Genomic DNA, 13,147 nt, shown 5'->3' on the forward strand with positions numbered 1-13,147 from the left:
AGTGCGGTATTTGCTTTCCAACAGTCTCTCATGTGACACCTTTTAGATGCAGATTATGCCAGCAATGTGTTAGGTGCAGTCAGTATGTCGGGTCTGACAAGAGCTGCTGACACTCATGAACCACCCAGGGGTCCCATGAGTCAAACCCAACCCCTCTACTCTGAAGTGCCCTCCAAGCAGATCTGACCTTGTCTGTACAATTCAGAGAGGCAGCAGAATCTTGCCTCCTGCCTGGTGACAGCTCCTGCATGATGCCCGTCCCTGCCTGGTGACAGCTCCTCTATGGCCCAAGGTTGGGAGGGGTGGTACAAGCCCAGCCCCTACTAAGCAAACCCACATCCCAGTTCCCTGAGCAGCCAAATGCTGCAGAACCCATGGACCCGGGTCCCCCACTCCTTGGCCATGTATCGAGGGGCTGACAAGTGGAAACTGTAATAAATAGTTTAATGAACTCAGTATGACTCAGTACTTACCAGTTTGGTGCCCCTCCCCAGTGGGTGCAGAAGGGTTCAAATGCTGCTCCTGGGGCAGAGCAGGAGACATGAGCTGTGTGTGTCATGGACCTGTCTGGGGTAGTGCGCGTGGGCGTTACCGGACTGGCGGAAACCAACCCGCGTCAATGGAGGAGCCGAGAGGACAATGGGAAGCCCCAGGACTGACCAATTAAGGCATAGTGGAAGCACCAGTTGGCTGACCGTGTGAACCCAGCGTGCTTTGCTTGGGGAGGACGACGGACCGAGAGGAGACAGGAGGGGTGATAAAACCTCGGCTCACAGAGACTCAGAAGCTCTGCCCTGGGACTGACAGATGGAGACAGCAGCTTGGCTGGGTAGACCCCTCACACTGAGTGGACTGAATGCTGGCTGAGACCCTGTATCTCTGCACTGACCTAAGGACGCTCACCTCCTGCCACCAGGTGACTAATCCTCGTTTTGCACAGGCTGCCTGCTGTCGCCGCAAATCCTCACTGGGAGCATCATGTCCTGAAGGTGCCCAGTACAAGTCTCCTGCAGGAGTCTGGCTTTGGCTGGATTTGCTGCAGGGAGACAGAGATTGCTGGTGCCGAAGGCCCACTTTCAGAGTTGTGGAGGCCACAGACCTGCCCCTGTGGAACTGTGTGCGTCCCTGAGGCTCAGCACACACATTAAAGGGGTTGCTCCCAGAAGACTGGTTACAGGCTGGAGCATAGACCAGACCCTGTAGGTCCGTGACAAGGAGTACCCTTGCCAGAGACCCGGAATCATAGTGCAGGAGCAGGTGGGTTCTGGCAGAGACCCGAGCATCCTGGATTTAGCAAAGAGATACTGGCACATCACCTTAGAACAGTGATACGCAGAAAAAAAAATATCTACCTAACCAATTTGGGACTTTCTGAGCTTAAAGTGTTACCATTTGGGTTAATGAATGCAGGAGCCACCTTTCAAAGGCTTGCGAATCAAGTGGCTGGGTGACAGGACTTTGTTCATGCCTACATCGAGGATATTGCAATCTTCAGCAATTCCTTGCCAGAGCATAAGGATCGCATGGGAATGGTGCTGAAGAGACTCAAAAGTGCAGGTCTAAGTGTAAAGGTGTCAAAGTGCAAGATGGGGCATTGAAGATGTAAAACAAATTCTGTCAGGAAAGGTGAAGCCAGACTCTGGCCAGGTGTTTGAATTGTGCACTGACGCATCCAACACAGGCTTGGGAGCACTGCTGATGCAAGCAGGGGAGGGTACCGAGCAGCATCCCATTGCCTTTCTGAGCAGAAAACGGACTCCATGATGCCGTTATAGAACATGAATGCTCGGCAACTGTAGGATGTCCGACAGCTAAGACCCTACCTGTTCAACCGGAGGTGCTGGCTACTGACTGCCTGCCCCCCTTTAGCATGGCTACACAGAACCAAAGGCACCAACTCTTGGTTGGTACACTGGAGTATTGCCCTCCAAGGGTATGAGATGGAGACTCAGCATGTCATGGGTGCAGACACGCTATCCAGACAAGAGGGCCCAGAGCAGATGTGTTCGGCATAGCCAGTGGCTAGGCCTAGGGCATCAGTGTCAGGGGGCAACGAGACACAGATGTGCCCAAACACACCCAGACAGGTATGTTACATGTCCAACAACCATTTTCTCACTATTACACTGATGGAGTCGTGTGCGATCGTGACATTCCTCAGGGTACAATCTGGACCGATGGACAGCTGTGTGTCCTCAGCTCTCCAATCTAGAGAGCCTTTTACACTACTTTACTCTGAGAACAACCACTCCTGGTCTGTTCACATATGACCTCTAGCATGCAAAATCACTCCCAGCTGATACATGAGGGCTTTGAGCCAGCCACTCCTGAATTATGTTGCAGAGCGACACTAGCAAACTCCCGGTCCTAGACTTGTCTCCAGAAATATGCATCTTGTACTGCCCAGCTCTCTCCTTCTGGACAATACAAGCTCATAGAAATCCATCATTTCATTAATAGAAAATGATATGCACAAATCTTGTTATCTCAAGTGGAGGGTCCCAAACACTTCAATCCAAACACACTGGCTTAGATAAAACAACAAAACAAGTTTATTAAATACAGAGAGAGAGAGAGAGAGAGAGATTTTAAGTGATTACAAGTAATGAGGCATAAAAGTCAGAATCGGTTACAAAGAAATAAAAGGTAAAATGCAAACTTTACAAGCTCAGTGAACTTAAAGCAAATGGATTTCTCTCACCATGTATTCACAACTGTCTAGCTGGATTCTTTCAGCCAGGACCATTCCCCCAGTTCAATGATGCTTCCTTTGTCTTTCGAACGTTGTTGATGCCGTGAGTAGAGATGAGGAGAGAGAGAGGTGATTTGGGGCCTCTGTTCCTCATTTTTATGCCTTTAGCTCCTCTTTGAGAATCACCTCCAGCTGGGGTTCAGGCAACAATGAGTCTGTTTGCCAAGATGTAAATTTCTCGCTCACATCCTTCTTCCGGTCAAAGAATGGGCACTTAACTAAGTGATAGTCCAGCTGATTTTGTTGACACCTGACTGACGTGTCAGTTTCCCTGTTTTCTCTGAGGAACTGGTTTGGGCTGCTTCCCCAGATTTGAAATATGCCTTAAGAACATTGTAACTATGCCTTCATGACACACAACTGAGAATACCAAACTCAGGACTAACTGCTGAGAAATAGGGCATACACGCCCCAAAGCTGGCAGCTATTCTCTCATGAGATATAGCAAGCCAGCGACAAAAGTAAATTTCTGTTTCACCACACTGGCTAACAAGAAGTCAGAACAGCATTTTCCTTAAGCATTCCAGTCCTTGTATCATCACCAAAAACACTAGAGACTTATAGATGAGTGGTTCTTTAAAACCAATTTAATCAAATAACAGGTTCTTCTGATCCAAAGGACCGGCCAGATGCCCAGGTCAATATATAACTCAGATCTTACCCAAATAATCACGCTGTTGCCAATCCTTTAGTATCTAAAATCTAAATGTTTATTCATAGAAAGAAAGAAAGAAGTTAAAATTGGTTAAAGGAATCAAATACATACAATAACTGCAAAGTTCTTGTTTCAGGCTTGTAGCAGTGATGGAATAAACTGCTGGCTTGATACATCTCTGGTTGCTTCCAAATCATTGGAAGGCCCTCAGTTAGAATGCTCCCATTAGTATAAATCCATAATCCAGAGGTCTGAGCTGGAAAGAGGCAAAATGGAGGTGTTTCCGGGGCCTTTTCTAGCTTCTGCCATGTGGAGGGAAACCCATTGTTTCAAACAAAGCCCCCAGCACAGCTAGTAGAAAATTACAGGTAAAAGATGGGGTTTGGAATCACATGGGCAAGTCACATGTCCATGCATAATTGTGTTTAGTCACAGCAGGAAATCATTACTTATCTCAGACAATGTGTTTGCAGGACAGTCCATTCAGTGTAGATGGTCTCCCATGGTCCATTGTCAGTTAAGTGTTTTTTGATGAACGACTTAATTTGAATAGTCCCTCCAAGATGTGCAGGCTAAATACCTTGTGGGTGTTACCCCAGGAGCAAACAGTTGAAATCCAGGTATAGAGCCAATACTCATAACTTCAAATACAAAAATGATACGTACATACAGATAGCATAATTCAATTCAGCAAATCTTAACCTTTTCATAGACATCTTACATGACACATTTTGTACAAGATTTGTTGCAAATATATAACAGTGGTTGCAACAATGATCATATTTTAATCAAATAACATCACAAACATCATACATCAGAATCTTATAACTTTACCTACAATGTTGCCACACATATTTTACTATGGAAATAATTATCAGCAAATTATGAGTTTTCATATGATACCTCACAAGGCATACTTTGTACAAAATTTATTATAGACTTGTAAAAGTGGTGAACATGGCGGTACAGTGTGTCACAATGGTCTGCCAAGAGCCAAGAAATAGCTGTCAAGCGAGCTGACCATCGTGGTTATTGCAAGATGTTTGTACGGGAAACAGTTTACAAGCTATGTAGAATACTGGGTTGCACAACTGTTGAAGGGAGACGTGTCACTTGAGGTGGGCTGGGTCTCAGAGCTCACTCAATCAACACTGAAAATCCTGAACATCCCTGGAGTCAGCACTTTGTTTACTGTCCGGGCCAAGAGGAGACTTGAGTTTTCACAAAGAGAAATGAACTCCTGAAGAGGGGAGCGCCCTGAGCTAAGACAATAGCTTGAAACTGTGTCAGAGCAGAAGAAATGGGCCAAGTTGTGATCCATTACAGAAGAAACTCTGTCTGGCAGCATGCACGTCTCATGAAAGGTGGATCCCAGTTCTTTGTCGTGAACAAGCACTGCAAGGAATGAGCTTTGGGTGCGCAATACAAGAAACCCATTAATAAGTACAGGCTATCGATAGCATCTTACGTTTTTCTTTTGCCCATAATCTTATGTTTCCAAACCCTTCTACTTGCTTTTATTTGAATCTTTATCTCAACCTTTGTTAAATAAACTTCAGCTTGGTTTCCCGGTAAACCTGCCCAAATGCCTGGTGCGAAGGCTGGTGCAGAACAGCGGTAAGGCCAGGGAATGGGCATGCACTGCTTCCACAGAGGCAGCAGACGGGTGCACACTGTGGGTGACCAGAAGATAAAGGACGGGCACCCGCACGTACCACAGCGGGTGTGTAAATTGCTAGCGACAGTGGCCCATTTGTGTTGCCAACAGCTGGCAGCGGTGGAGAGTTTCCCCTGGAAGGCAGAGGCAAGGCTCCTCCCCGCTGCAAACAGTTGGCAGCTATTCACCCCAGACACCTTGCTCGGGTAACCCCAGAAAGGGTCACAGGGGCCGAGAGGGGCTCTGTCCTGGGGGTGAGGGCAACAGGTTAGCCCCGAGAAGGAAAATGGGTTCCTGGCACATGCATAGCCCTGGGGCGGAGACACAACTTCAGAGGGGAGCTGCCAGTTTGGGGGAGCCCCCTGCATCCCTGCCTCACCAGACCCTGGCACACCAGCGCCCCAGGGATATGGCTGGGTGAAGACCTGCCTTGCAGGGGGACAAATCTACACTGATCCCCCAAATGCTCAAGGGGTCACTTCTTACCCCAGGGGAGGGGTCAGGGCACCCCAGGGTGTAGCCAAGATGGCGATACATGGAGGAAGGTGAGGGGGTCACTGCCCTCCTCACTGCCTGGCGGACGAGGGGAGGGGGGATGCAGGGGCTGGATCCCATCCCACTTTCAAACCCAAAGGTTTTGGGGTGGCAAAAGGGCACTGAGGCTGCCTGAAAACTCCCTGTGTGCCCCCTGCCAGTGTCGGCAAACAGACCCGCCCGAGGGCATATGTGAGACTGCTCTGAGCTGTGTATTGGAAAGAGCGAGGCTGACTCAAAATTGTGTTGCAAGCATCTAGGATGTGCCTGGTGACAGCTACAAAGTGGATGGGAAATGGGTCTTGGCATCTCTGGACAACCATTCAAACCGCTCCAGGTCACTGGTTACCGTGACCCTGGTCAGTGCAGTGTCCAAGGGGCGAGCGAGGGGCTCAACGTGGGAACTGCCTGTAATGTTTTTATGAACTATCCGAACTACCTGGTGAACTGCCTGTCACCTTGGCATCAGCACCCCTGGCGGGGGATGGGGGAAACTGATTTGTCCCTAGGACGTGGGAGATCAGCCCAGATATTTGAGTCATAGAGCCATGCCGGGCAGAATGCCTCCACTTGGGGCAGAGTGTCTCCCGCCCCCGCCCCCCATGCCCCCTTCTGCTCTGGGGCATAGCAGCCTCCACCCTGCCTCTCTCCCCATGCCTCTCCCCTCCCATGGCAGAGTGCCCAGGCCAGGGGGCTGTGCAGGGAGAGCCCCCCGCTTCCCCCTTGTGGTGAACAGGGAAACACTTGTAAGGTTTTCATGAAGGAGAGGCCACAGCGGGTTTCCCCTCCCACTCTGCTTGGCCCCAGACGCACTGGCTACGGCTGCCTGGATTCCCCCTGAGGAAAGAGAACGCGGCCTGGCCGAGAGCCAGCTACACCATCTGGGTCTGGACCGGACACTGTAACAAGGACAGCGGGCGCCAGCCCCCGGGAATGGAGCCAGTGGCCAGCACTCCCGGTTGGGTGGGCTGGACGGGGCTGCCGTGGGGATCCAAGACAGGAGGTGCCAGGGGGTGGGGTTTTGAGGATGCTGCTGGCGACACTCAGGGCACCGACCCAGAGACAGCCAGAGCCGAGATCCCTGTTGGGCCCATCGAGTCTGCCAAGACGGACCCTGTCTCAAGCCGTGCGTCCTCCGGCTGCCTTAGGGCCCCACTGATGCCGCGCTCCAGGGGGCGAGTAAACGCTGCCTCGGTTTGGACAGGCTGCCCAGCCTCCCTACGGGTGTTCCCAAGCTGCGGTGCTCCCTGAAGGCGGAGCAGGCTCCCAGAGGTCGGATCTGGCTGGATCTGGTGAGAACAGGGAAGCCGGACCTGAAGACCCCATCTGGGCACGGGGGAGCTGCGGTGCTCGCCCAGGGCCAGCGAGGTCAGGGTTCTTCAAGAGACAGGGTAAAGGCCGGGCAGAGCACAGGCCCCGTGACGCCGTGATACCCCCTCCCTGGATGTGGCCCAACCCCTGGCCCACTGCGGGGATGCGTGGGGCTGACCCCCTGCAGCTGCCAGGCCCAGAGCTGGGGGGGGCCAACTGGCGAGTGGGGATTCAGTGGGAAGCTGCCAGGTGAGCTGCTTCACGGGGACCCCTCATACCTGGAGGGGGAGAGGCATGGGCATTGCTCCTGCCTGCTCTGAGCTGACGCTGCCCCTCTCCGGCCACACAGTGAATTACAGACATTGCTCCAACCCCCCTGCCCGTGTGCCCCCGTCTGTGCTGGATCCAGTGCCCCCTCCCACAGCGTTCCATGGGCCTTTCCTTCCCTAGCTTTGAGATGCGGCAGCCTCTGGAGTGGGGCATGGGGTGGGGATGGGGCAGCCTCTGGGGTGGGGCATGGGGACTATTCATATAGGGCTCCCTCTCCCAGAGTAGTGTCACTTTCCCCCTTGCCCCAAGAATGACGGGTCCTAAATTCAAAGGGTATGTCTACACTGCAGTGTAAGCCTGGGCTCAGGCTCAAGGCCAACCCCGTTCTGTCTGCACACAATTCTGTCTAATGTAACCCTTCGGCCAGGTGGAGCCGGCAGCGACAAGGGCCGGGTTCAATAGCTAGGGGTTCCTCTTCAACAATACAACACAGAACCCCCACCCTGTAACCTGGGAAAATTGCACAGCACCCCTGGGTGCCTCTAGGGGGCAATACTTCCCCTCTCACAAGCACAGAGTTTGAGTGTAGAAAAGAGACTTTAAATAAAAAGGAGGAAAGTAACCCAGCATTGACTTGGGAAAATGCCGTGAGCAGGATTCAGAAGCATAAAACCATGAGCCATAAAACCATCCCAGAGTACGCTGAGCAGTGTCTTTTGCCTCAGGTTCTTGAGTCCAACAACCAAATGTTCCTTTAAGACACCCCTCCCTTCTCCCTCCACCACACCCCACTCACAGTTGCTGTCCTGGATCAGTGAAGATCCAGAGTTCAGAGGTGCATTCATGTGAGTTCACCTCCTACCCGGGATCGGGGAAGGAGAAGGCACCTTGTTCATTCCCCCAGCCACTCTGCTGGCTGCTCTGCTCACTCCACCACACCCTCTGGGATGTCTTGAGATCTCATCACTTAATACAGCTCTCAGTGATTTCAGCTGTTAGCAGGGGAGCCTCTCTGCTTGTGCAGGCTAGGCACTCTCTTTCACCAGAGACTCAGTGATTTCAGCTCTGTTGATGCACAACAAAAAAACCTTTCAATTGAATCTTAATCGGCTGTATCATTACACAGTGGAGAGGGGAAGGATCAAATGGGCAGCACCCTCACTGCCAGGTACAAACACCTGTCCCCACCCTCTCTCATCTCTACTGGCCTTTGGCACCCCTATCCCCTGCTTAGCGAGTACAGTTCAGTTAAGGGCGAACCCCTCAACCAGGGCATGCCAAGCACAGTTCTGCTGTCCTTGATTCACATGAGGATAACAACCATTTATTACCCCTGCACCCAATACCAAAGTGACTTGCAATCCAACACCAGCCAAAAGTGATGTTTGGCAAAGTAGCTCCATCATTCTGCGCACCTAGGCAGAGTGGGTGTGCCCATGCAAACAAGGTTGGCTCCTGAAGTCCTCTTCCCCAGCTCATCACTAGATGTCAGGGGAGAGCTCATTCAGACCCAGTTTACATTAGGTTGGGCTGGGGCCCAGGCCCCCTTGCAGGTGGAGGGTTCAAGGCCGAGCCCCGTGGGGGGGTTGGGCCCAAACTCCACTGTTTTAAGTGTGGATGCAGATTGAGCCTCCCCCGACCCCCCGACTCAGGTCAAGAAAATGCACCAGTGCTATCCCACAATCCCGTGAGACAGCGTCCTTTGTTCTTGCTATCCCAAGACTGGCCAAGCGACTCCCAGAAAATGGAAGTAACGCCCCAGTGCAAGTGCAGCTGCTCAGCGTTTATCCCTTCCATGTTGTTCTGACCGCTGAGCTGCAAGCGGAACAAACCGGCTCCTGCATTAGTGATGGCCCCCCGAGATGGAGGCGTTCTTTGCCAAGCATGCCGTGAGCTGGTCACAAGAGCACACACAGAGTCTGGTTAATCTCCAGGGCCAGGTGAGCAAACACTTCGAGGTCAGCCAGAGTTCCAGGAATGCCCACACATACCCGCTGATAGCAAAGCAGCTGGCAGCGCTGGGGATTCACTGGACCGGTGATCAGCGCAGAGAGCAGATACCAGAAAGCCAGGGATGGGAACCGCCCCTCTGGGAACTTGCCCCTTTTTACGAGGAGTTTGACCAGGTGCTGGGTGCTGCACTGCACCCCCAGCGCTTCACAACAGCCGCACCAGCCTGGATAGCGACCTTCTCACCCCTGAACCCAGCACGGGGCCAGCGGGGAGCCATCAAGCACTGGATGAGGTGGCCAAAGTGATTCTCGGGCTCACTGTGGTCTCCAAGGCAGCTTTGCTGCCAGAGCAGCTGCAGCACATCCTGGGTCCCTACTTGGAGGGGCTTTCTGATGCCCCCCAAGAGGGGCTGCCCGCTGCGGAACCAGCATCAGAAACACAAGAGGCAGAGGTAGCCCCTGAGCCTGGTCAGTTTCTGGCTGCATGTCTGTTATTAATCTAGGAATGGGAGGGATTTCCAATTTATTACCCAAAGCAGAATGTATTGTAAGTCGCAGGCAGCCGCATGTAGCCAGTAATGGCAAATTGCTGGCACGAACCGGAGTTCAAAATGGAGATTGGGAGCGCAAACAAAACTGAAACAAGCATTTAACATTAAACTTGGACTAGAAACTCGCACATTCTTACAGAGCTGTGCCTAGGGTTGCCAGTTTTGGTTGGATGTATTCCTGAAAGTTTCATCACATGACATAAAAGATTAACCTTTAATTCCTGGAGGGTTGGCAACCCTAAATGAACTGTGACGGGTTCAGTCACAGAGACCCCATTGAGACTGTCACCTGATGTGCTGAGACAACTCTGAACCCATTTGCCCTGCCAGCTTGGGAACTCCAAAACCCTGTCTTGTTGAGTCAGACACGCCAGTCTGCTCCAACACAGACCCAGGGTCTGAACTGCATGTCCCAAAGCTGCAGACTTAACTGAAAACAGCTTAAGAAATGTTCCTGTCTCTAGCACCCAGACATCCAGTTCCCAATGGGTTCCAAACCCCAAATGAATCTGTTTTACTCTGTATAAAGCATACACGGGGTAAACTCATAAATTGTCCACCCTCTATAACACTGATAGAAAGATATGCACAGCTGTTTGCTCCCCCAGGTATTAATATTGCTACCTAAGTTAATTAATAAGCAAAAAGTGATTTTATTAAGTATAAAAAGTAGGATTGAACTGGTTCCAAGTAATAACAGACAGAAGAAAGTAAGTTACCAAGCAAAATAAAACAAAAACACGCAAGTCTAAGCCTAATACATTAAGAAACTGATTACAGATAAAATCTCACCCTCAGAGATGTTCCAATAAGCTTCTTTCACAGACTGAACTCCTTCCTAGTCTGGGCCCAATCCTTTTCCCTGGTACAGTCCTTGTTCCAGCTCAGGTGGTAGCTAGGAGATTTTTCATGACTGACCACTTTGTTCTGTTCCACCCCTTATCTAGCTTTGGCACAAGGCAGGAATCTTTTGTCTCTCTGGGTGCCCACCCCTCTTTCTAATGGAAAAGCACCAGGTTTAAGATGGATTCCAGTACCAGGTGACATGGTCACATGTCCTGGGAGACCCCAAGCTTTCATTCTTCCTGGCCTGACTCACAGGAAGGCTTGCAAGTAAACAGAGCCATTTACAACCAATTGTCCTAGTTGATGGGAGCCATCAAGATTCCAAACCACCATTAATGGCCCACACTTTGCATAATTACAATAGGACCTCAGAGTTATATTTCATATTTCTAGTGTCAGATACAAGAATGATACATTTATACAAATTCAAGACCACACTCAGTAGATTATAAGCTTTGTAATGATACCTTACAAAAGACCTTTTGCATGAAGCATATTCCAGTTACATTGTATTCACACTCATAAGCATATTTTCATAAAATGATATGGAGTGCAACATCACAAACTGGGGTGTTTGAAGTAAGAACCTTACATTACCTTCCCTTTTAGCATGCTGTGTCATACAAATTGGTCACGCCACAGCAGAACCAGCCACCTGTAAATGAAAACAATTAATGGGGAGGTTAAATGTAGTCCATAGGTGACAAAATCAATGTCCAGAGCACAGCCAAGCAGTTGCGTGCAGTCCAGAAGTGTGCCGGAGGGAGGTAGTTCTTTGGGAGTCCATATTATCATGTCTGTTTGCTTGTAGTCCCTGGATAGATGCGTTCAAAGCAGCCTATGTCGGGTGCCATACGGCTCCGTAGGGAGGCAGTCATCCATGTCAATGCTAATGCAACATCCAGTAGGTTTCTCCCATGAATTCTGACCCAGTCCCAGGCACGGATAGAGGCCAACTTCTCCCATAGCAGGAACTCCAGACAGGCAGTCACATTTCAGGGAAGGGCAAATTTCCCAGGCCCTGCTCTGTAGGTCACCAGCCCATGTGGCCGCTCATAGACGTGAAAACCTCTGAGTCGGCTTGGCACCAGCATCGTGGAATAAAATCTGCCATTGCCATTCTGGAACCTCTAGGATTGTTATGTCGCCAAGAATGTGGAATGCCTGAAAGTATGGAGAAGGCTTATGTAGTAAGCCACAGCTAGCCCCCCAGAGACAGACCAAGGAGCGCTGCAATTTTTATGCCAAAAAATTGTGAATTGTAACTCACCATGGTCTATGTACATTTCACTGTAGCTTTTGAAGGCCGAGGTGTTCCTCTCCTGAGATACTGACGCTCAGCTTTACAAAGTATCAGTGTCAGTCTTGAGATCCCACAAGGCACGCTGGCCTGGGGATGCACTGACCCCGCTGTGAAGCACCAAAACAACAATGCACTGCTTGGTGTCTGCTTTCTTCTGCGGTGACCCAGCTGGGCTAACTGGGAGGAGAGGCAGAGGCAAACCAAGACAAAAGGGAGCCTTTTACATTTTTAGAACTTTATAAGGGAAAATATCAAATTGTACCAGGAGCATAAATACTATAGAACATTACCAAAGACTTACTACTTATACTAATAAACCATGGGTTACCAACTCATTAACCTTTGTGAGCTTGTACGTGCTGGGCAGTTAGTACCAAATGCATTGTTATGAACAAGAGTTGACTCTCCGATATACTGTGTCACTTTGGAGAAGAATCAACTTTTCCTCTCCTTGGCGGCAGGTCCAGCTCCACTCTTGCTGTCCTGTTCTTTGCTTCTCTTCAACCTGAAGTGCTCCGTGGAGTCGATGTTCCTGTGGCTGTACATCTTTGCACCGAGTTTATCCACAAGCGGGGTTTCTTCACCTAGTGGGCCCTCACTTCTCCATTAGGCACCTTTGAACTGTATTCCATCAATAGATGTTCACACCGCCATTCTCTCTGCTCGTGTAAGGCTTCTCGTTTACCCTTTTCAGGATCTGTTTGCATTAAACACAGCTTTGTGGTCAATTCCCTTTTCCCCCAGTTCTATTTCCTTCCAGTTTTTTCTGCCCCCTTGATATTCTCTCTCTGGTAAGTCTGTAGATTTTATTTCTCTCCACTTTGCTTCTCCAATAGCTTTTTGATCAATTCCCTTTTTCCCCAGTTGTATTTTCTTCCAGTTTTTCCCTTGATCCTCTCTTTCTGAGAAAGTCTGTAGAGTTTATTTCCCTCCGCTTCCCTTCTCTCATAGTGCCTGCTTGTGTACCCAGCTCTGTTTTTTTTCTGCTTCTCCTGACCCCAAACCTTTCCTATTTTTCTTCTTTCCTCCTTCTCATTTCCCAGTCCCCTGCTTTTATTCTCCTCTTCTTCTTTTATTTTATCACCTTCCTTCCTACCCCAGCTCCAGTTCCTCCACTCGCTCCACATCTCGATTCTTTTCCTTCTTCTCTAAGAGCTCTTTCCAGCTGCCCCTTTGGGCGGATTCCCAGCCCCCTCCCCAGCTCGAGCTGCCCCCGCCCTCGCTGGCCGGCTCTCTCCCCAGGACAGTGGTGTCACAGCTGCAGCAGGTGCAGGTCCAGGGCCAGGGTTACTAGAGTGGGATAGTATCTCCATTTA

This window comes from Chelonia mydas, chromosome 6 (genome assembly GCF_015237465.2).
Source record: "Chelonia mydas isolate rCheMyd1 chromosome 6, rCheMyd1.pri.v2, whole genome shotgun sequence".
Taxonomy (NCBI): domain Eukaryota; kingdom Metazoa; phylum Chordata; order Testudines; family Cheloniidae; genus Chelonia; species Chelonia mydas.